Consider the following 25,747-nt stretch of genomic DNA (forward strand, 5'->3'; position numbering starts at 1 on the left):
AACACTGTAAATCAACTATACTTCAATAAAATAAACTTTTAAAAAAGTTAAATAAATAAATAATAAAATTCAATCAAAAACAAAAGAAGACTTTCCAATTATACAACACATGGTATAGCACAGAGTGCAGCCATTCCATCTACAAAGTCTCCTCTAACTCATCCAAAGCATGGCATTTCTGAAGCGTATGCTTATAGAATAGATGAACTGAGTGAATAGTCATTAAATGAAAGTAAACACTAAATCACTGATGAGATTCATTCTCCCAGGGGATATCTGCATTATAATAAACAAACTCTCCAGCCACAATGTCTGAGGTGGCAGGGTAAGTACAGTGTGTGGCGAGTTGGGCCAAGTGTAGGTGGGAAGTTCTGTCATTTCTGTTCCAGCCTATGGTTGGCACAGGCTTGGGGGGACAGGTCACACCCACTCATTTTAAAATAGGATTTCTAATTGTTGGCACCTATTTCAATAATATAAAAAACACTTTGTGGGCAAAAAAAAAAAAAAAAGCATGGTTCCCACTTCCCCATCTGTGCTCCAAACCAAGGAGAATTTTCATGGGGTATGAGTGGGTTATTCACGATCACCTATAATGTTAGTGAAAAACCAGTTTCTTGGTTCCCCTGGGACATAAGGACTTGTGATTCTTAATGCTATTCCATTCTCCAAGTATCACTTTATTATAATTCCTCAGAAAGATGAACCAGATCTCTACCTGACATCAGGAGTAACTATAAAGAGATTTATTAAACTTGAACTATCAGAGTATAACTTTTGTGTAACTTGAGTGAAACAGTATATAAATTGGGGGGAAATGTAATACTATTGATATCTTTAATAAAATCAAGTTACCAACCTTTGATTGTTAATTTTCTAGCCTCTTTTTCATATGCCTAGTGACTCCAGTTACATGAATCCACTTTTATGCTTTTTTAGGCAATACATTTTACCACCAGTTCATCTTAATCTTCTCAAAGTCAACAATCTTACTTAGATCAGTAATCCCCAATGGCATTGATGCTGATGAGGAATAACAGATCAGCAGAACAGCAGCTCTATAATGGCATCCCTGAGACATTAAAAAGAGACAAAATTCCATGCAGGCTATGCTACTGCAACAACTCCAAATGGAGTGTGTTCAGGAGGTGAACACAACAAAACTTGATTCCTCTCTCATGTTAAATGGCCTGCATGAGTCGGCAAGGGGCCTGGCTCTACACGCTTAGGGACCCAAGCTAGACGGAGGCCCTTGCGTTTTACAGTCACCCATCTGGAATCCATGGCCTCCTCAGTCTCCCTTTGGGAGAAAAACAGGAAGAATCCTGCATCGCTCTTTTACTGCCTTGGCCTAGAAGAGAAACACACTACCTCCCCCACAGCCCACTGGCCATGACTACATATGTATCTCTGCCAACTCAAAGGGATCAGGGACATGCAAGGGGCAATCAGAATATATGGTAGGCATGACTGCCTCTGCCAGATAGTTCTTTAAAAGCTTCAACATCAGTTAGTTGAAGAACTTATTCTGAAGTAAAACCTCCCTCTGCTCGCTCTTTTCGGAATCCAGACTCATACACACAGCCTTTTAAGCTCTCTCTACCTGGATATCTCACTAGCTCCTCAGACATGTTTAAACTGAGCACAATCTTCTCCGTGCAACTTGACACTGTACGTTGTCTACCCAGGATCCAAAATCAACCCAATTTAAGAGTGATGCCACTCCCATTGCCAGGGGTTTAAAAACAGTCATGTTAAAACTCAACAACAAAGAAAAAAACAACATCATCCAAAAATGGGCAAAGAACTCGAAAAGACATTTCTCCAACAAAGATATATGAATGGCTAACAAGCACATGAAAAGATACTCAACATCAGTGATCGTTAGGGAAATGCAAATCAAAAGTACAATGAGATACCACCTCATATCCATTAGGATAGCTACTATCAAAAACCAAAAAACACAGAAGGTAAGAAGTGTTGGCAAGGATGTGGGTAAAATGGAACCCTCATGCACTACTGGTGAGAATGTCAAATGGTACAGCTGCTGTGGAAAACACTATGGTAGCGCCTCAAAAACGTAAAAATAGAATTAACATATGATTTAGCACTTCCGGGTACATATCCAAAAGAACTGAAGTCAGGGTCTCAAAGAGATATGTGTACAACTATCAACCATGTTCACAGCAGCACTATTCAAAGTAGCTAAAATGTGGAAGCAACCCAAGTGTCCATCACAGAATGAATGGATAAGCAAAATGTGGTTTATACATACAATGGAATATTATCCAGTCTTAAAAAGGAAGGAAATTCTAACATATGCTACAACATGGGTGAACCCTGAAAACATAACACTAGGTGAAATAAGCCAGTCACAAAAATACAAATACTGTGTGATTCTAGGTATGTGAGAAAAGCAGAGAGTCAAAATTAGAGAGGCACAAAGTAGAATGGTGGTTTCCAGGCACTATGGGGAGAAAGCAATGCGGAGTTATTGTTTCAGTTGTATAAGATGAAAAGAACTATGGACATGGATGGTGGTGATGGGTGAACGACATTAATGAATGTACAATTAAAAATGGTTAAAATGAAGTGATGTCAGCATCATGGCGGCATGAGACACTCCCTTGTCTCTCCCCTTTAATCTACAACTAGTGAAACATCCATAACTCAAACAAAGGTTCCTCTGCCCAACACACCAGGATGCCAGAGACTTCCACACATCTGTACACCTATAGGTGGGTGGGTTGGAACACATGGAGGAGGTGGAACCAGGGGAACAGCAGAGGCAGTGACCATGATCCTGGCCCCCCAGCCATGGCAGCTGAGCCTGCAATCCCAGAGAACCTAGTAGCAGGAGGGGAAGCAGGGTACATGGCCCTGGCCTCCCAGCTGCAACAGCACCTGCAGCCAGGGGACTGGGCAGCAGCAGCAGCCACAGCAGCAGCAGCAGGACCTGTGACCCTGCTTCTTCCAGCTGCTGCAGTGCCCACGTCTCCAGCCCCCCTCCCACTCACAGCAACAGTGCCCATGAACCCAACAGCCCTGGATGCAGCAGAGGCACCCAACTCATCTCCCCACCCTTCCTAGTTGCCCTGCCACAGCAGCTGCCTGCAACGCAGGCGACCCTAGACATGGTGGTGACACCCACCATCCCAGTGTTCCCAGCAGTGACACCAGCAGCGGCAAGGCACCACCAACCCCAAAGGCACAAGCAGTGACAATGAGGGCCCCAGGAAACACATCTGACAGACAGGCAGTGGAGGATGGAAAGTGCCAATTCTCAAATATAGCCGGAGGCAGCTCAGGTAAGAAAAATCCAAAACTTGTAATATAGCACCACCTACTGAAAAACAAAAGAAAAGCCTCTAATTACCAACCTGCTGAATTGTCAGAATCAAATGAAAAAAGCTTTACCTAAAGAAGAAAGGTGTTTGCTACTTCAAAAGTGCCAGCAGAACAACTCACCGAGCACCATGAGAAACCATAGCAACATAGTATCACACACACAAAAATGACAGTTCTCCACAACTCAAAGTCATCAAATACTGCAATCTAAATGACAGACAATTCAAAATAGCTGTCATGAAGAAACTCAGTGAGCTATAAGAAAAATCAGAAAGGCAGTTCAATGAGCTCAGGAATAAAATTAATGAACAGAAACAATACTTTGCCAAAGAGACTGAAACTGGAAAATTTTAAAGAACCAAACAGAAATTCTGGAGCTGAAGAACTCAAAAAATGACATTTTTTCAATGCATTAGAAAGCACTGGAGGGACTTCCCTGGTGGTCCAGTGGTTAAGACTCCTCACTTCCACTGCAGAGGGCATGGGTTCAATCCTGGTTGGGGAACTAAGATCCCACATGCCACACGACACAGTCAGGAAAAAAAAAAAAAAAAAGAAGAAAAGAAAGCACTGGAAACAGAGCAGACCATATGAGAGACAGAATTAGTGAACTTGAATATACAAATCTAGAAATGACTCAGGAGAGCTATGGTTTTTTAAAATGAGGAAATTCTAAAACTATCCATTAGGAAGGGCAAGACGTGTTGGAAAGGCAAAATAAGGATAATGGTATCTGAGAAGAAGGGGGCAGAGAGTTTATTTAAAGAAATAATAGCTGAGAACTTCCCAAATCTGGGGAAGAAACTAGATATGAAGCCAAAAGAATATCTAAATCTGTTGACGCAAAAAGACCTTCACCAAGACACACTATATTAAAACTGTCAAAAGTCAATGACAAAGAATGAATTTTAACAGCAGCCAGGAAAGAAAAAGACAGCAACCTACAAAGAATCCCCATTAGGCTATCAGCAGATTTCTCATCAGAAACTCTACAAGCCAAGAGACAGGAGAATGACATACTCAAAATACGCAAAGATAAAATACTGTCAGCCAAGAATATTCTATCCAGCAAAGTTATCCTTCAGATTTTTAGGAGAAATAAAGGCTTTCTCAGTAAACATACTTTGAGGGAGTTCATTACCACTAGACCTGCCTTACAAGAAATGTTGAAAGGAGCTCTTCTACCTGAAATGATAAGACAAAAAGTACACAAAACTGAGTAAGGTAATAATCAGAAAGGAAAAATCAGAAAAGTTCAACTCTATGTCAGAGTAGGTTGTTAAGCACTTAATGATAACATGAAGGTTAAAGGGAAAAAAGCAGAAAAAAAAAACTATAGCTATTCAATTTGGTAACAAACTCACAACATAAAAAGGGAGAACTTGCAACAACAAAATCATAAAAAGAAAGAACAGAACCCCTAGATGTAAATGAAGATAAGATGCTATCTCTAGCATCAGCATAAAAAGGACTATTTTAGCTTTGAGACACTGCGTACAAATCTCACAATAACCACAAAAATAAATCTAGAGCAGAGACATGAAACATAAAAGAGAAAACTGAGAAAAACATTATAGAAAACTGCCAAACTAAAATGGTAGACAGAAACACAAGGAAAAAGAAAAGAAGGAGAAACAGAGCAACCAGAAAACAAAAGATAAAATGGCAGTACTAAGTTCTTATTTATCAATAATCACCCTAAATGTAAATTGATTGAATTCACCAATACAAAGAGACAAGTGACTGGGTGGATTTAAAACAACACCAAACCATAGGCGGCCCCCAGGAGAATCATCTGGGGCTCTAAAGACAAACATAGGCACAAAGTAAAGGGATGAAAGATGATACTCCAACCAAACGGCAGCCAAAAGAAAGAGAGCAGAGTCATACTCATATCAGATAAAACAGACTGCAAGCCAAAAAGGGCAACAAGAGACAAAATTGGACATTATATAATTTAAAAAAAGGTGACAATCCAACAAAAAGACATAACAGTTAATATATATGAACCTAACTTAAGAGCACCAAAATATATAGAGCAATCATTTACAGATCTAAAGGGGGAAATTGTCAGCAATGCAATAAAGGTAGGGAACTTTGATACTCCACTTACATCAAGGGATAGATCATCCAGAAAGAAAGTCAACAAGGAAACATCAGCCTTAGATAAAACATTAGACCAAATGGACTTAACAGATTTAAACAGAACAGTCCATCCAAATGCAGCAGAATACACATTCTTCTCAAGTGCATATTCTCAAGGCTAGACCATACGTTGGGACACAAAACAATTCTTAATAAATTTAGAAGACTGAAATCGTATCAAGCATCTTTTCTGGTCACAGTGATATGAAACTAGAAATCAACTATAATAAGAAACCTAGAAAAATCACAAATGTGTGGACACTAAACAATATGCTACTGAACAAATATTGGGCCTATTAAGAAACCAAAGGAAAAATCAAAAAATGCCTGAAGGCAAATGAAAATACCAAAATCTATGGGATGCAGCAAAAGAGGAAGCAAGAGAAAAGTTTACTGCAATACAGGCCCACCTCAAAAAACAAACAAAAATATCACAAATAAACAATCTCATTTTACACCTGAAAGAACTAGAAAAAAACAAAGCCCAGAATTAGTAGAAGGATAGAAATAATAAATATCAGAGAAGAAATAAGTGAAATAGAGACTAAAAAGACAATGGAAAAGATCAATGAAACTAAAAGCTGGTTCTTTGAAAAGACAAACAAAATTAACGAACCTTTAGCTGCACTAAGAAAAAGAGAGAGACTCTGATAAAGAAAATCAGAAACAAAAGAGGAGAAATTACAACAGATACCCCACAAACACAAAGGATTATAAAAGAATACTATGAACAGCTATATGCCAACAAACTGGACAACCCAGAAGAAATGGATAAATTCTTAGAACCATACCACCTTCCAAGACCAAATTATGAAGAAAAGGAAAATCTGAATAAACCAATCACCAGTAAGGAGATTAAAATAGTAATCAAAAACCTCCCCAAAAACAAAAGTCCAGGACCAGACAGCTTCACAGGTGAATTCTATCAAACATTCATATGAGATTTAGTACCCGTCCTTCTCAAACTCTTCCGAAAAATTGAAGAGGAGGGAATGCTTCCTAAGTCATTTTACATGATGCCAAAAGCAGACAAAGACAACACACAAAAAAGAAAGTTACAGGCCAATCAATACCTCTGATGAATATAGATGCAAAAATCCTCAACAAAATGACAACAAACCAAATACAACAATACATTAAAAGGATCGTACACCATGATCAAGTGGGATTTACTCCAGGGATGCAAGGATGTTTCAGCATCTGCAAATCATTCAACATGATATACCACATTAACAAAATAAAGGATAAAAATATGATCATCCAAATACATGCATATAATGCATTCAACAAGATTCAATACCCATTTACGTTTTAAAAACTCAATAAAATGGGTATAAAAGGAACATATCTCAACATGTATATATGCCATATATGCCAAACCTACAGCTAACATCAAACTCACTGGTGAAAAACTAAAAGTTATATCAAGAACAAGACACAGATGCCCACTCTCGTCACTCTTATTCAGCAAAGTACTGGAAGTCCTAGCCAGAGCAATTAGGCAATAAAAAGAAATAAAAGGCATCTAAATTGAAAAGGAGGAAGTAAAACTGGCACTATTTGTGGATGACAAGATTTTATACATAGAAAACCATTAAGACTCTACCAGAAAACTACTAGAAACAATACACAAATACAGTAAAGCTCCTGGGTACAAAATCAATATACAAAAATCTGTTGCATTTCTGTATATTAACAATGAACTAGGAGAAAGACAAATTGAGAAAACAATCCCATTTACAATCACAACAAAAAGAATAAAATACCTCAGAATAAATTTAACCAAGGAGGTGAAAGACCTGTACACTGAAAACTGTAAGACATTGTTGAAAGAAACTGAAGATGATACAAGGAAATGGAAAGATAGTCCATGCTCCCTGGATTGGAAAAATTAACATTGTTAAAATGTCTATATTACCCAAAGTATAATCTACAGACTCAACACAGTCTCAACGTTTTTCACGGGTCTAGGACAAACAATCCTAAAATTTTTATGGAGCCACAGGAAACCCCAAATTGCCAAAGCAATTCTGAGAAAACAGAACAAAGCTGGAGGTAGCACACTCCTTGATTTCAAATTATACGATCACAAAGCCATAGTAATCAAAACACCATGGTATTGGTGGAAAAACAAACACACAGATCAAGCAAGAACTGGGAGCCCAGAAATAAACCCACACATATATAGACAATAAATTTATGACAAAGGAGCAAAGAAAATACAATGGAGAAAGGAGAGCCTCTTCAATAAATGGTGTTGGAGAAACTGGGCAGCTACATGCAAAAGAATGAAACCAGACCTATCTTACACATACACAAAAATTAACTCAAAATGGATTAAAAATTTGAATGTAACACTTGAAACCATAAAAATCCTATAAGAAAACATAGGCAGTATGCTGTTTGACATCAGTGTTAGGAATATCTTTCTTAGTATGTCTCCTCAGCCAAGGGAAACAAAGCAAAAATAAACAAATGAGACTACATCAAAAAGCTTCTTCACAACAAAAGAAACCACCAAAAAATGAGAAGATGACCTACCAAATGGAAGAAGATATTTGCAAATCATATCCTCAATATGGGGTTAATATCCAAAATATATAAAGAACTCACACAATTCAACAACAACAAAAAAAAAACAGATTGAAAAATGGGCAGAGGATTTGAACAGACATTCTTCCAAAGACAATATACATGAAAAGATGTTCAACATCACTAATTATTAGGAAAATGCAAATCAAAACCACAGTGATATATCACCTCATGCCCATCAGAATGGATAGTATCAAAACGGCAAGAAATAGCAAGTGTTGGAGAAGATGTGGAGAAAGGGAACCCTCATACACTGGTGGAGGAATGTAAATTGGTAGCAGTCACTATGGAAAACAATACAGAGATTACTCAAAAATTTAAGAATAGAACTACCATATGATTCAGCTTTTCCACTTCTAGGTATTTATCCAAAGAATATGAAACACTAATTCAAAAAGATAAACTCACCCCTATGTTCATGGTAGCATTACTTACAATAACCAAGATATAGAAACAACCTAAGTGCCCATGGACAGAAGAATGGGTAAAGAAGATGTGATATTTATATGCAATGGAATACTACTCAGCCAGAAAAAAGAGAACGTAGTTATCTCCGACAACATGGATGGAGCTTGAGGGTATTATCCTAAGTGAAATAAGTCAGACAGAAAAAGACAAATACTGTAAGATTTCACTTGTATATGGAACATAAAAGAACAAAAACAAAATAAACAAACCAATCTAAACCAAAAAAACCACATAGATACAAAGAATAGGTTAGTGGTTACCAGAGCAGAAGGGGGTGGGGGGAATGATGAAATGGCTACAGTGGGTCAACTGTATAGTGACAGAAAATTTAAACTTTTGATGGTGAGCATGTTGTAGCATACACAAAAGTCAAAACGTAATGCTGCACACATGAAACTTACATAAAGTTATACACCAATGTTACCTCAAAAAAAGGTTAAGATATTAAATTTTATACCACAGTTAATAAAAAGAATAGTCAGTCATGTAATCTAATTTGGGCCAAAGACAAGTGGGAAGTGGTCTAATGGAAGCTTTTGAGAATGAAGCTTTCAGGCTTTTGTAAGAGAATTTCTGAAAACATTTTCTCTATCCCACTAGATGTGAACAAAGACAAATGGAGCCCGACTCCTACAGGCTGCCACCCGTGACCATGAGGAGGATCAGCTTCCGGATAAAGCCACCCATGTGGAAGGCAGAGCTGAGAGTCAGGGAACATCTGAGCTTTGGATGACATCATGAAGCTTCTTGATCAACCATTCCTGAAGCCCACTTATCTCTGCACTCTTCAGTAACGTAAGTCCACACATGTTCATGTTGTCAGAGCCAACCTGTTACTTGAAACTGAAAGCATCCTATCGGATACGCCTTCCAAACCAGGTCCTCCTTTGGACATCCATACTCGACTCCATCTGTTCAAAACCTTACCCCACACCTCCCCTCCAGCTCCTCCCTCCCCGCTGCCCATCCCCCAACACTACCATAACCAAGAAGCTGCACAGACCTAGTGATTCTCTCTCTTTCACCACTGGTGGCAGCACTTCCAGCCTTTTCCCCTTCACGTCATAGGCTCTGATAAGTCCCTCCCCTAATTCAAAAGTCAGCCAGTGCTTATTCATTATGCCTTAAGTTAGGTGCAAACTTCTTGGCCTAGTGTTTAAGACTGTCCATAACCAGGCCTCAACCCACCTTTTTGGTTTTGCTTTTCCTCAGTTTCCTCTACTTTCATCAACACCTCTAGCCACTGTCCTATCCACACCTGATCCCTACAATTTTTTTCCTTTATTCAAACTGTTCTACGGTTTCACTGTCTCCTGCTGCTGATTTTCTACCCTTTGTTCAAGGCGAAACATAAAAGCAACTTCAAGATCCCCTCAATCAGATGTAATCTTTCCCTCCTCAGAGCTGCTGTATTGTCTCTCTTAAACCAGTTATGTGACATTACTATTTTTAAAAATGGTTCAATCCCCTTTTTATAATATACAATCCTTACGGCAAAGTTTGCTTGACTTATACTGAACTTGCCACGTCCTATAAGGCCTAATTATTGGGAAAGCCAGAAACAGCTACCCTCTTGACAAGTCACAGACAGGATACCTGGGAATTTCACTCCAAGAGAGCCGTAAGCTTCGAGGAGATCAATATACTGTCCTCTGAGGGACCCAAATTTTCTTTTTATAGGATCATGCATCTAATCCGAAGTCCCTGATTCGTATGTCTATAGGAACCAGGAAAGGAACTGTTAACAATGAAGGGGCATAGTGCATGCTTTTAATTCAAATAGACATTCCACAAAAGAAAAAAACAGACATATAAAAGTTATTCATTTCCCCAAAGAAATATACCTTCTCTCATTTTCTTGGAATTCACTGTCTACCCCTCACTCACATTTCCCCTAGACTGACAGACAGGGGTACAAGAGTTATTTTATTGTACCATGAGAAAACCAATAGTACAACAAGGATAAATGGTAACTGACACTTGACCTCAGTGTCAGGGAAACAACAGGGAGTGGTACAGGGTGTACCAAACAGGAGACCACCTGTCCTGTCCAAGGTGGTTGCTTGATATCACCAGCTCCAACTAGCATGTGCAGGAGCCGGCCCAAAACAGCCAGCCTTCCAGATTTTTCAAGAAAAGCTACCAAAACAGATTGGTTATGTAAAATCTCCTTAATCTTAAAATGCAGACACATCATTTATACCAAAATCACTGTCTGAATGAATATGATATGGCCTAAACTAAACACGCTGTATGCCAAATATAACCAGCAAGTGATCCATTCGTCTTCTGTTTACCTGAAATGGGTTCAAGGAAAAATATCAGGACTGTGGTAATACTCAAAAGAGTGAATAAACAGTACTTCTACCAGCATCAGAAAAGCTGGGGCCCCGGGCATTTTATAACTAGCTAGGCTTTGATCTTATAAAGAAGGAATGAACAGACAGCTTTATAGCCCAGCACCTGACTTTTGGTTGAGGGTATATGGTGGAGAGGCCTAGAGCTAAAAGCTGTTGGGAAACTGAGGCCAGTTAACACAAGGTGATAGGCAAATCCCCTTGCACATGGTAGGATTTTTAAAACCACTAGACTTTCCTGAATTAATGTTGGAAATCATTCCTTCCGAGAACATGCCAGAAAAATAAAGTGTTACCCCACTGAATTTATATGGCATGGTAGAAAATATCTACTGTACTCCAAATGTATTTTTCTGCAAAAGTAATTTTAAATCTTTCTGATATAGGAAAATGTGTGGTGCCCATAAAAAGTTATGAGTAACATTCAAAGAATTTACACATTTCAAAAATGAATTTAATTGATTATGAAAATTTCCAAAGAAGCTTCTCTGGAGGCTTAAGCTCACTAATGATGTCACAAGGGAGACTTGGAAAGACAAACATGCAGATGGACCAGGATTTCATTAATCCTCAACAGTGAAGAATTGCACTTGGCAATATTTCAGATGTCTTCATGTGATGCTCAGCATGAAAGTTCCAAACAGTTTTTCTCTTGCAAATTTTTAGGTTCTTACCATCTAAGGAGAATCCAATTAAAAATCACTCAACTCTCCAAATTCTGGTTTCAAGAAATGAAGATTCTCTCCATATATCCTCAATCTCCAGCACCTAGTCACATCTGATAAAATGGTATATAACTATCATAGTATGAAATGTCAACCAGTCGGTGAGGTATATTTTCACCACTATGAGCTCATGTACGAAACAAGATGAGTGTGGAGCAAGATGCTCATCTGATGGGAAACAATGATTGATGAAAACAGCCATGGCCACTGCTCTCATGAGGCTGACAGTACAGTCAGGGAAACAAACAACCCTGCCCAATGTATAATTAGAAAGCATAAGAATTTTCAAGAAAGAAACTTAAAAGTTGCAATGATACCATCTGATACAGAGATGCCATGTAGTCTATTAATCAGGGAAGGCAGCCTTCAAAAAAGCGAGCCACAATATGAAGCATGGTAACACAAACCATGGGGGTAACACAAGGGGGGAACACAAACCATGGGGGTAACACAAGGGGGGAACACAAACCATGGGGGGAACACAAGGGGGGAACACAAACCATGGGGGGAACACAAGGGGGGAACACAAACCATGGGGGTAACACAAGGGGGGAACACAAACCATGGGGGTAACACAAGGGGGGAACACAAACCATGGGGGTAACACAAGGGGGGAACACAAACCATGGGGGTAACACAAGGGGGGAACACAAACCATGGGGGGAACACAAGGGGGGAACACAAACCATGGGGGTAACACAAACCATGGGGGTAACACAAGGGGGGAACACAAACCATGGGGGGAACACAAGGGGGGAACACAAACCATGGGGGGAACACAAGGGGGGAACACAAACCATGGGGGTAACACAAGGGGGGAACACAAACCATGGGGGTAACACAAGGGGGAACACAAACCATGGGGGTAACACAAGGGGGAACACAAACCATGGGGGTAACACAAACCATGGTGGTAACACAAGGGGGGAACACAAACCATGGGGGGAACACAAGGGGGGAACACAAACCATGGGGGTAACACAAGGGGGGAACACAAACCATGGGGGGAACACAAGGGGGGAACACAAACCATGGGGGTAACACAAGGGGGGAACACAAACCATGGGGGGAACACAAGGGGGGAACACAAACCATGGGGGGAACACAAGGGGGGAACACAAACCATGGGGGGAACACAAGGGGGGAACACAAACCATGGCGGTAACACAAGGGGGAACACAAACCATGGGGGTAACACAAGGGGGAACACAAACCATGGGGGTAACACAAGGGGGGAACACAAACCATGGGGGTAACACAAGGGGGGAACACAAACCATGGGGTAACACAAGGGGGAACACAAACCATGGGGAGAACACAAGGGGGGAACACAAACCATGGGGGTAACACAAGGGGGGAACACAAACCATGGGGGGAACACAAGGGGGGAACACAAACCATGCGGGTAACACAAGGGGGGAACACAAACCATGGGGGTAACACAAGGGGGGAACACAAACCATGGGGGGAACACAAGGGGGGAACACAAACCATGGGGGTAACACAAGGGGGGAACACAAACCATGGGGGGAACACAAGGGGGGAACACAAACCATGGGGGGAACACAAGGGGGGAACACAAACCATGGGGTAACACAAGGGGGAACACAAACCATGGGGGGAACACAAGGGGGGAACACAAACCATGGGGGGAACACAAGGGGGGAACACAAACCATGGGGGGAACACAAGGGGGGAACACAAACCATGGGGGGAACACAAGGGGGGAACACAAACCATGGGGGGAACACAAGGGGGGAACACAAACCATGGGGGGAACACAAGGGGGGAACACAAACCAAGGGGGTAACACAAGGGGGGAACACAAACCATGGGGGTAACACAAGGGGGGAACACAAACCATGGGGGTAACACAAGGGGGGAACACAAACCATGGGGGTAACACAAAGGGGGAACACAAACCATGGGGGTAACACAAGGGGGGAACACAAACCATGGGGAGAACACAAGGGGGGAACACAAACCATGGGGGGAACACAAGGGGGGAACACAAACCATGGGGGGAACACAAGGGGGGAACACAAACCATGGGGGGAACACAAGGGGGGAACACAAACCATGGGGGGAACACAAGGGGGGAACACAAACCATGGGGGGAACACAAACCATGGGGGGAACACAAGGGGGGAACACAAACCATGGGGGGAACACAAGGGGGGAACACAAACCATGGGGGTAACACAAGGGGGGAACACAAACCATGGGGGGAACACAAGGGGGGAACACAAACCATGGGGGGAACACAAGAGGGGAACACAAACCATGGGGGGAACACAAGGGGGGAACACAAACCATGGGGGGAACACAAGGGGGGAACACAAACCATGGGGGGAACACAAGGGGGGAACACAAACCATGGGGGGAACACAAGGGGGGAACACAAACCATGGGGGGAACACAAGGGGGGAACACAAACCATGGGGGGAACACAAGGGGGGAACACAAACCATGGGGGTAACACAAGGGGGGAACACAAACCATGGGGGGAACACAAGGGGGGAACACAAACCATGGGGGGAACACAAGGGGGGAACACAAACCATGGGGGGAACACAAGGGGGGAACACAAACCATGGGGGTAACACAAGGGGGGAACACACACCATGGGGGTAACACAAGGGGGGAACACACACCATGGGGGTAACACAAGGGGGGAACACAAACCATGGGGGGAACACAAGGGGGGAACACAAGGGGGGAACACAAACCATGCCAAGGAGAGGGATGGGCTTTCGTTCATTTACAAATACGTCCTGCCTGCCAAATGTGTGTCAGTCATTGCGTTAAACATTAGGTATGTCATAGGGAACAGAATTTAAACAGTCCCTGGTAACATTTACAATCTACTGGGGAAAAGGAACACATTTTTGTAAATAATAATAAAATAAACCTACTGGGGGAAATGAAGAAAGAAGGGGAAGAAATCATTGTTTAACATGGGGGGGGGTTAAAAAAGAACAGGATGCTCTGAATCAGAACAATAAGAGGGTTTCTACTTAATATTGGCTGGGGCAATCCCTCCGGGTCTCTAAAGGGTCATTTAAGCCAAGTCCTGAAGGATGTCAAAAATACATACGGAACATTGCAGGAGGGGAGTACCACACAGCCCAAAAGCCCTGAAGCAGGAGGGAACTCGGTGTTAAAGGAACTGAAAGAAGACCAGACTGGAAGGAGAAAGTGGCAACACGTGAGGTGGAGAGGACAGTAAGGGCCAACTCATCAAAGCCTGGAAAGCCATGGTAAGGAGTTTAGATCTTATTCTAAGAGTACTAGGAAGGCAATGAAGGGTTTTAAGACTTGGAGGAACATGACTCTATTTGTGTTTAAAAGAACACATTGAAGGGATCCGGGCTGGGAGGAGAGAGATGAGTTAGGAGGACATTGCAATCGTCAGGCAAGAGATGATGGGAGCATGGTGATGGTTAGGAAGGTAGAATGAAGAAAAGTGAATCAAATCAACATGTACTGAGGGTAGAACTCAGAAGCCTAATGACTGATTTGATTGGGGGGTGGGGGGTAGAGGGAAAGGAAGTTATTAAGTTATCAGGCATGTCTCTGGTTTAAATAACTGGATAGCTGAGCTTGGAAGAAAGGAGAAGAACAAATGAGACTGAGAAAATAAAAGTTTTAGACAAGTTGTATATTTTTTAAAGTCTATGAGCTGTTGAAGTGGATTTCCATCCAAGTGGAAATACCAAGCTAAAGCTTTAAGAACCTGGGGATTGAAGGGAAAAAATCTGATCAAAAATATAAATTTGCAATTCTACAGATGATATTTAAGGTCATGGAAACTGAGGGTCTCGCATAGGAAGGGCACAAAGAAGAGATAAAGGTGCTCCCAATTTATTTTTATTTATTTATTTATTTAGGCCATGCCACTCGGCTTGTAGGATGGGATCTTAGTTCCCCGACCAGGGACTGAACCTAGGCCCTCAGCCTGAGAGCGTGGAGCCCTAACCACTGGACGGCGGGGGAATTCCCACGATGCTCCCAATTTAGATGCAAAACCAGCCTTGAGAATTCAAAGGGACAAAGTAGGAAGGTAGTTGTAAGGAAGTGGGGGTGGGGAAAATGGCTAGTTATTGTTTAATGGTTACAGAGTTTCACTTTGGGAAGCTGAAAAAGTACTACATGTGGATGGTGAGGATGGTTGCACAACAATGTGACTATACTTAATGCCACTTAAAAATGGTGACATTTTTATGGTAAATTTTATGCTTTGTATCTATTACTACAATTAAAAAACAAAAAAACAGAAAAACTAAACCTTGAGAAATTCCAGCATTCACGCATTGGGTAGAATAGGAGATGCTGAAAAAATAAGAGGGTAATGAGTTTCCAGAAGGATGGCAGACGATGAAGTCACAGAAGATGAATGAAAAGCTCAAGACTGATCCACATACGGAGAAAGTCCTTCAAGGGAAAAAGAACTGAAAGCTACTGAGAAATGACATCAGATAAGACTTGTCCATATTCCTTATATTCTTGAAACACCGAGATCACAGGTAACCTTGACACAACCAACTAGGGTGAGCACAGGAGTTGGGGTGAGTTGAGAAGAGAAGGGGCTTTGAACAAGTAGAATATCATTAATAGACAACTCTTTCAAGTTTTGATTCTAAAAAGAAACAGAAAAACACGACGGTGGCTGGAGAGGAATGTGGGGGTCTAGGGAGGTATGGCAATGGCAAATACCTACCCCAGTTGTCCACTTTCCCCGAATTAGAACCTCCGATTTCTAGCTGCCTTCCTTGAAAAATAGGTGTGGCCAGGTAACTCAGTTCTGCCCAGGGAAATGTTAGCAGATTCTGAGAAATCTCATCATCCAATGAGTGGATGTCTTTTGTCCTTTCTTCCATTCTGCTGATTGGACTGTGATTTCTGAAGTTCCAACTTGGATTATGAAGATAAAAAGGCCATAACCTACGAGTGGGAAACTGTACAGGGAGAATCGATTTGGTTTACTGAGGTCTTGGGGGAGCACTGGCACCACCCCAGACCTGCACTGTCCTGCTACACAATTCTTCCAGGAGAAATCATCTTCCAACTTATTTTAAAAACAATCATCTTGGGGCTTCCCTGGTGGCGCAGTGGTTGAGAGTCCGCCTGCCGATGCAGGGGACGCGGGTTCGTGCCCCGGTCCGGGAAGGTCCCACGTGCTGCGGAGCAGCTGGGCCCATGAGCCATGGTCGCTGAGCCTGCGCTCCACAACGGGAGAGGCCACAACGGTGAGAGGCTCGCGTACCGCAAAAAAAAAAAAAAAAAAAAAAATTTTGCTTTGATTTGATTTTCTGCTGCCATAGACAATTCTAATCCCAACTAATACAGGCAGTTTTTCTTTGTCTTTAAAATGGGAGACACCAGAACAGAATTGTGGGTCAATGGGAATGACCCGATTAGAGAGACTGAGCCAAGACAGAGGAGGATAAAGCCTAAGGCGCGAAGCATTATGCGACGTGCAAACCCAGTGTGGTTAGAAAGATGAGAACCAGGGAAGAGACAAGAGTCAAATGATGCAGAGCCTTGCAAACTATGGTAAGGATTTTACTTTTTTTATCCTAAGAGCAATGGGAAACAACCAGACATTTTTCAATAGGTAAGTAACATGATCCAATGTGTGCTTTTTCAAAGATTCCTGACAGTAGTGTGGAGAAAGTAATAGAGGGAGAGCCAAGAGAGGTGGCAAGAAAACTAGTTAGGAGGTTACTGTGGCAATCCAGATGAAAATGGTGATGGCTTCAAACAGGATCGTGATTCAGCACTATGGCAAAGTGAGTAAATGTGATGAAGACGGTACTGGCAGGACTTGGTATGTGATGACGTGTGAGAGCTCAGGGACACGAAGCAGTCAAGGTTATGCCTTGGACAGCACTTTGAAGGGCGGTGCCATTCACTGACACAGGGACTTGGGGAGAAGACACAGCTGGGTAACCTCAATTTTGAATAGACTAACTTTTAAGCTCCTGAGTTAATCAGATGGAAATACCCAGCAAGTAAATGGCTTGTTCTCAGCAGCTTTACTCATAATAGCCAAAAATGGGAAACAGTCAGGAAATAGATAAACCTTGGTGGGTTTCATATGATGTAATACAACTTATCAATAAAAAGGAATGAATTACTGATATACATAACAATACAGATGAAACCCCAAAACATTATGCTAAGTGAAAGAAGTCTTACACCACAGAGTACATACCGTATGTTTCAAGATATGTTCTAGAACAAAAAATACTAATCTTTGGTTTAAAAAAAAACTCAGGAGAGTGGTTTCCAGAACGGCTGGGGTGTGATATTCAAGTGGGCTGAGGGGAAGGGGTAGGAGGACACTTTTTCAAGTCACGGTTTATATCTTCATAAGAGTTTGGGTTACATGGATTTATATTACACATCTGTCAAAACACAGTGAATGCTACATTTATTTTAAATTTAAAAGCAACAAAACACCATGAACAAATACTGAATGCCAGTTATTGGTATGCATGTGCTGTCTGCACATCAGTCTGACATGCAGCAAAAAGATGGATTCATGAATAAACAGAAGGCTGGATAGATGATCCATGTGTGATGAAGCAAATATTTAAAAACTGTAGAATGTAAGGAGTGGGTATATGGTATTCCCTGCATAATCCTTTCAACATTTTTGTATTTTTATAATAAAATGGTAGAAAAGCCTTAAGTAACCAAACAATGCATTTCTATAAAAGCATTCACTAAAATTTTACAATAATATAGACAAATGTACTCTTCCTTACTTTCCTTCACATCTTCACTTTTACTGTGAATCCATGAATGTTGACTACTAAGGAATTTGACCAATTCAATCACCAAGAAAATTAATATTTTATGCCATATGAAATCATTATCAAGGGCCCAAAATATGGACTTTGCAGAAAACGGGTTAAGCAGAACTACTGTAATGCATTTTAAGCAATGACACCATGATAATTCAAGAAAAAAACAGGGAAACTTCCAGGTAATACAGGGAAAATAATGGTCATTCTGAATTATGTAACATTTTAATGGGTACCGTTTTCTTCCTTTTTTTAAAAATTTTTGGCTGTGCTGGGTCTTTGTTGCTGTGCAGGCTTTCTCTAGTTGCGGAGAGCAGGGGCTACTCTTCATTGCAGTGCGCAGGCTTCTCACTGCAGTGGCTTCTGTTGCGGGCTCTAGGCACGCAGGCTTCAGCAGTTGTGGCACGCGGGCTCAGCAGTTGTGGCACGCGGGCTCAGCAGTTGTGGCACAGGGGCTTAGTTGCTCTGCGGCATGTGGGATCTTCCCGGACCAGGGCTCGAGCCTGTGTCCCCTGCACTGGCAGGCGGATTCCCAACCACTGTGCCACCAAGGAAGTTCCTGGATACTGTTTTCTTATCTTGATACATTGGTAGGTCTTTAGGACCTATTTAAGAAGTAGGTAACTAACACTGGCATACCAAATGTCACACTGTGTTACTCATTAATGTTTTTTTTTTAATGTTTCCCTAGGAATACTGCTTATATCCTTAATTTCCACTATCAAACACAAGTGTTTTACTTAAGGAAAATTCCTAGGTCATTCTTGGCAAAAATTAGTAACTATAAAATTATTAAAGGCTTAGTTAAATTTACTAAAAATATACCTTAAAAAAAAAAAAAGTCGAATTGTCCCCTTTTTTTCCCCCCTGCAGAAGGGTTGACGGGAGATGATTCAACAAAAGAAGTCCAGGAACTTGATTCCTGAGGAGCCAGAGAGAGCTCCAGGGCTGGCTGAGGGGAGCCAACGGCATGTAGGGGCAAAGACGTGACTTCTGGAGAGCGCAGAGGACGATCCAGGCCTGGTCTGAAACTGCATAGAAGGACTGGGTTAAAAAACAAGGCGGCTGCCAGGGCTGGGGGCTGGGATCTGGACAGGCATGAGCGCCTGACCAGTTTCCAGAGGCAAGAGAAGCTCCAGACGAGGGCTGGCACGTGGACACCTGCTGAGGGGTTCCAGAAGACAATGACCATGATGATGGAAGAGGCCGAGAAGAGCAGGGAGAGGTGAAAGAGAAGGGTACCCATCATGTGGCTCAACAGCACCCACAAGCCCACCAAGTGCTGCTTCTGAGTCTCACATTTCTACTGGCCCTTGCTGATGCAGGGCATCCATTTAACTCTGCCTCTCTGGTACCTGGCAACTTCCCAACCAACTCCACTGGCTCCTTCAGGCCAGGCAGGTGAGCGGGGGTGAGACCTAGACCCTTATTTCCTTTCTGGGCTGCAAAAGGGCAGCATTTTCTTGGGCTGGTGCAGTGCAGAAGCGGAAAATAGAGCTACCGAGGCATGGGTGGGGGCCAGCTACAGCAAGTAGGTGATGAACATGGTCTCCGGCAGGCTGAGATAGACAGGACAAATCAGACATTGACGAGGGGGTGTCAGTGGCCAGGAATAAGTCATACATCATGAGCAGAAAGGTGGTGGAGCCCAGGAGAAGTGTCATCGTCTTTCTGCCAACAGGAAGAAGCTGAAGGCACTGAGGACAAACAGGAAACCACCAGGCACCAGAAGGTTCATCATGCAGAGGCTGGACCTGTGCCTGATGGCCACCTGTTTAGATGAAAGGGCCGAGGAGCAGTGTGAAGTTCTGTTCATCAAAGGGGAAACAGAAGATGTCCAGGTTACAGATGGGGACCTCTCACAGTGGCTTCTCGTATTTGATGGCCCTTCACTGTTGACATAAACCATGAGACCTGTAGGTGTCTGATCCACATCCATGAACTCAAAGGTATCTAGAAGCCACAGGCTCGCAGGTGCCATGCTGAGCTTCCTGATGCCCTCATATTCCTCTGGGTTCCACCTGATGAATGGACTGTATGAGATCGTATTTAGTCACAGGAATGACGTCATCAGTTGAAGCTGTGCATCCACTTCCAGGATGGTGGACAGGGTGAAGGAGATGTTGACATGAGTGGGATGCTGTAGCTGATGAGAGGATGGAAGCTTTTCTGTCAAACAACAGGATCTACACTATGCCGGTCAGAGCCTGAGTGACTGACAGTCAAAGGGTTTCCTTTTTCTTGAAGCAGCAGGTAGAGAAGGAGGCAGAGGAAAAATCCTTCCCATGGAGCCAACCTCTTTCCATCTTCCTCTCCTAGGCTCTTCTCTGGAGACTTAGTGATGATGTTGACCATAACAGACCACAGGCCACACCTTGGGCCCTAGCTCAAATTATCCTTTTAATTAAGACTTTTAATTAAACTGTATTTTCAAAACCAACAACAAATTACAACACTCAATATCAACTCTCATTCATTTATTCAACCAATCCTTACAGAAAGCTTCTTATGTGGCAAGCAATACTGTCAATACTATATATGAAAAGAGTTTTCATTTAGTAGCGTAAGTATTTTAATTACGTACTCACTGCTTGGGAAACCATAATTTATTGCTCATTTTCAGCAGTGAAGTTTTTAACATATAGTATGGGGAATATTATAAGACAAGTAGCTTTCCTTACTGTACATGCTATCAGCTTGGACCCTTCCTGTATAAAACTTTTGATAATCCTTTTAAACTCCGAAAGAAAGGTTTATTAATCCCTCAAGTAAACATCTAGCCACTATCTCTTCTTAGAGCCCCGTTGTTAAAGTAAAGGAAAAAGAAACAGCTAAGTGAGCACAAGGCTGGTCCCAAATCCTCAGTTTGTAAATTCTTCTCTGGTCTGATCAGGAAAAACACTGAACTAGTTACACCCCCCAGTTTTAGAGAGGGAAGAGAAATCTTATCTTACAAGTTGATGGGTCCTGGTTTGCATACTGAAACTGGCCCAAAGCAAAGTGCTTTCAATAAATGTGGTAAACAAACACCAGGACTCAATGTCATCAATAAAACTGAGTTTTCCCAAACAAGAGAATGTCAAGTTACACATGCCAGCCATTTAAACTGATGCAATGCTTGGAATGTGTGTTCATTAAAAGGGCAAATGAAGTCATGTAAAGCTCAAATGTGGCTACTGGGGTACAGGCGGTTGTGCTAAAGGAAAATGTCAAGATTGTTTGCGACGAGGGTCAGTCCTAAAGGTGAGACTCAGAGCGCAGTGAATTCATCTGGAAAAACACTGAGCGGAAAGTTGAAGTGTGAAACTTTATCGATATTTTCCCTTTCTTTTATAAGGACATTCGGTGAAGATCAGAAGCCCACAACAAGAGGACTTCACAGAAGAAAATGCAAGGAAAAGTCGTTACAACAGCTTTTTGTATAAATTGATGTACCTGACCCAAGGCAATAATATGCACTGACTGAAATCAGAGCATCTAAAGATGATATAAAACTCCATTTTCTCAAGCTAAAATGATTCAGGGAATCTTCCAAAAGTTGTTTTACTTCCAGTCTGCACCCTGTGCATTTTGTTAAAAAGTGAAAAACCATAAAATATTTAATTCTGTGCTTACTGCCAATTTTCTACTTATTATGTTTACACCAAAAAGTAATTTACAGTAAGTCAGGATGAGACAAAGGAAAAAAACATTGATGGAGCACCTGGTATACATCAACACTTCATAAGCACACACACGAGCTCCACACTTCATCCACATAACCTTCTAAAGCAGGCGTGACCCCCTTTAACACTTGAAGAGGAAGTTTAGGGAGATTAAAGAGCTTGCTTGGATCATGTAGCTGTGAGTCAGGAGTACCCTTCGCTCCTGGTTTTGCCATTAACTAGCCATAAATCCTATATATTCATAAGTCACCTCTCTGACACTCTATTCTCTCATATGCAAAATAAAAAGACTCAGCTAAACATTTCCATTACGTTAAAAGGTGAATTTGGTTTTCGAGGGACTGATGATGGACGCCCAGACTTCCTTCTCCCCCCACCCCTCCTCCACCTCTACCCTGTCTTCCATGCCTTGGTCCCATTTCACTCTTCTTCACCCATTCCACAAGAAGGCAGTAAAAGGAACAGCTCTCCTACCCTAAAAGAGTACTTAAAAGTTTTGATACTTGACAACACATCTAAGTTTTAAAGGAAAAAACATCGTGAACAGAGAAATTAAAACTACTTCCACTTTTTGCTATATTTTTTTCATGATTACAGTGAACAAATGAGAACTGACTTCATAAAATTCCCTCAAGTGCCTCACATCTTCACTACAAAAAATAAATAAATCATTATGGTGATTTCACAGTAACAAGTTTGGTAGACATGGAAGCAACCTAAATGCCCATCAACAGAGGAATGGATAAAGAAGATGTGGTATATATATACAATGAAATGTTAATATTACTCAGCCATAAAAAAGAACGAAACAATGTCATTTGCAGCAACATGGATGGACCTAGAGATTGTCATATTGAGTGAAGTAAGTCTGACAGAGAAAGACAAATATCATATGATATCACTTATATGTGGAATCTAAAAAAAGGTACAAATGAGCTTATCTACAAAACAGAAATAGAGTTACAGATGTAGAAAATAAACTTACGCGTTACCAGGGGATGGAGGGGAGGGATAAACTGGGAGATTGGGATTGAGATATACACACTACTATATATAAAATAGATAACGAATAAAGACCTACTAGACCTACTATATATAGCACAGGGAACTCTCCTCAATACACTGTAATGGCCTATATGGGAAAAGAACCTAAAAAAAGAGTGGATATATGTATAACAGATTCACTTCGCTGTACACCTGAAACTAACACACTGTAAATCAATTATACTCCAATAAAAAAATTTTTTTTTAAGTTTGGTAAAGAAGGGCTTCCCTGGTGGCGCAGTGGTTGAGAGTCCGCCTGCCGATGCAGGGGACGTGGGTTCGTGCCCCGGTCCGGGAAGATCCCACATGCCGCGCAGAGGCTGGGCCCGTGAGCCATGGCCGCTGAGCCTGCGCGTCCGGAGCCTGCACTCCGCAACGGGAGAGGCCATAACAGTGAGAGGCCCGCGTACCGCAAAAAAAATTAATTAATTAAAGTTTGGTAAAGAAGCATCATTAATAGCAAGTGAGAAATTGTATATCTAGGCTATATTTAAATGTCATTCTTTGCGAGTTAGCTCTTAAAGAACTAGAAGGCCAAAGGGAATAAATGAGTAGTTTCTTCTGTATCCTGTTTTTAATCCACAGAACTACAAAACTCATCGCAATTAGGTAGAAAATAAAATCCTAGTTTGGCAAGTAGTCATCTGTGCCTTCCTTGAAACTGTCAAGCTGCACTGAATTGAGATTTTTTCAATCTGGCCTAATTGTGAACCTCTCTTTCTAGTTCATCACTGAAAAGGCAGAATAAGCTATCACTTCCAATGTATCTGTCAAAAGGGCTTAAATATTAAATAGAGAAGACAGGAGCAAATGGAGCAAATGGCTGAGATTTTTGTATTTTAAGTTCCTTGCAGAGGGGAACTCAAGGGAAAACAAGTGTATAGTGAATAATTCACTGGGCATTTGAGAGGAAGCATCATCTTAACATTTGAATGCCTAATATGGGAAACGCCAAGGGGGAGGTTTTCTGTAGGTTGCTTCATTTAGTCAGGTCTTTAGTCCTGTAAAAGGTAGGCATTACTATCCCATTTAACAGGTAAAGAAACAGACTCAAAAACTAGGTAATTTCCCCAGTGTCACACAGCTAATAAATACTGATGATGTGTCTCCAGCTCAAATACACTTGAATATAAACGGAAAAGTCTTTATACTACCTCCTCCCACCTTTTCTGTGCTTGGCTAAGGATTCAAAACTACATGATTATGACACAGTTTATTAACTGCTACAGCAAGAGGGATGAGAATATAGCATATAGAACTTGCACTTCCAGCAATAGGGTAAACCGGATACTCAGATAAAGCCATTTCAGTAGAAAACATCTTAAAAAATAAAAATGTATTTTGGAATGTAAGGAAATTCTTTAGAAATCAGAAATGATAAAGAGATAAGCAGAAGTTGGAGTAAGCATTTGCCACAGAAATGTCCATTATTACCTGGTAGCCTTTAGCCTGGATTTTAACACACCACGGTCAGAGAACAGAAAATAAAGTTCACATCAAAAACACTCACATAAAGCCCCAGAGGTTGAAGTAAAATAAAACTCCCCCTTAATGATGGACCATGGTGATGAGTGCCTGGCTTTTCCTTGGTGGAACAAGGGAAAAGAGAGAAAGTCTCCCCGATAATTTTTTTTTAATTTTACTGAACTATAATTGCTTTACAATGTTGTGTTAATTTCTGCTGTACAGCAAACTGTTGACTCAGTTATACATATATATATTCTTTTTCATATTCTTTTCCATTACGGTTTATCACAAGATATTGAATATAGTTCCCTGTGCTGTACAGTAGGACCTTGTTGTTTATCCACCCTATATATACTAGCTTGCATCTAAAACAGCATTTCCTTTTGTCCAAGCCCAAGGCCACCGGTGGCTTTAAGCTCATGGTTCTGTTTGTATGACCAGCAGAGTTAAGAACTGCAGTGTGCCTGGGACTCCACTCTAAGCAGCACACTTCCCACTGCCCAGCACAAAGACACAACACCAGAGCACAACAAACATCATCAACAGCGTTTTTTTCTCGAGTGTATTCATCTAGCAGTTCAAATTCATTTTTCAAGATTCCTATAAGCAGTTTCTCTGTTAAATTTGACTCCTCAGACCTCACGTGAACTCGTCACTCTTTCTTTCCCTAGTAAATTAGCTTTTTATTTTGTTTTGGAAATAGGATTTTGATTAAATTTTGTTTCCTTTGAAAGAATAAAGCAGTGTTCACACTTTTTTTCTTTGAAGTATAGCTGACTTACAATGTCGTGTTAATTTCTGCTATACAGCAAAAGTGATTCAGTTATACATATATATTCTTTTTTTAATACTCTTTTCCATCATGATGCATCGTAGGATATTGAATAAAGTTCTCTGTGCCGTACAGTAGGAACTTGTTGTTTATCCAGTCTACATGTAAAAGCTTACATCTGCTAACCCCAACCTCCCGCCCCCTCCCCTATCCCCTGAGAATTCTTAAACCCAAGTCTATATTCATGCACCCTTGGTGACAGAATTCACAAACAAAACAAATTAGTTTAAAATGGCCTTAGGCTAAGGCTGTGCTCCCAGGCAGAGAGACAAATACTACGTGGAGCAAAGGG

General features: G+C 41.4%; 1 protein-coding gene and 1 pseudogene across 13 annotated transcripts in view; both read right to left on the bottom strand.

Annotated features, from left to right (window-relative positions):
• The window catches only part of LOC137209484 (5-hydroxytryptamine receptor 3C pseudogene), a 28,536-nt pseudogene extending 7,734 nt beyond the window's left edge, over nucleotides 1-20,802 (bottom strand).
• The window catches only part of BICC1 (BicC family RNA binding protein 1), a 302,473-nt gene that overhangs the window by 136,388 nt on the left and 140,338 nt on the right, over nucleotides 1-25,747 (bottom strand). The gene's annotated exons all lie outside the window — the stretch shown is intronic.

The sequence above is a fragment of the Pseudorca crassidens genome, chromosome 16 (assembly GCF_039906515.1).
Source record: "Pseudorca crassidens isolate mPseCra1 chromosome 16, mPseCra1.hap1, whole genome shotgun sequence".
NCBI classification, from domain to species: Eukaryota; Metazoa; Chordata; class Mammalia; order Artiodactyla; family Delphinidae; genus Pseudorca; species Pseudorca crassidens.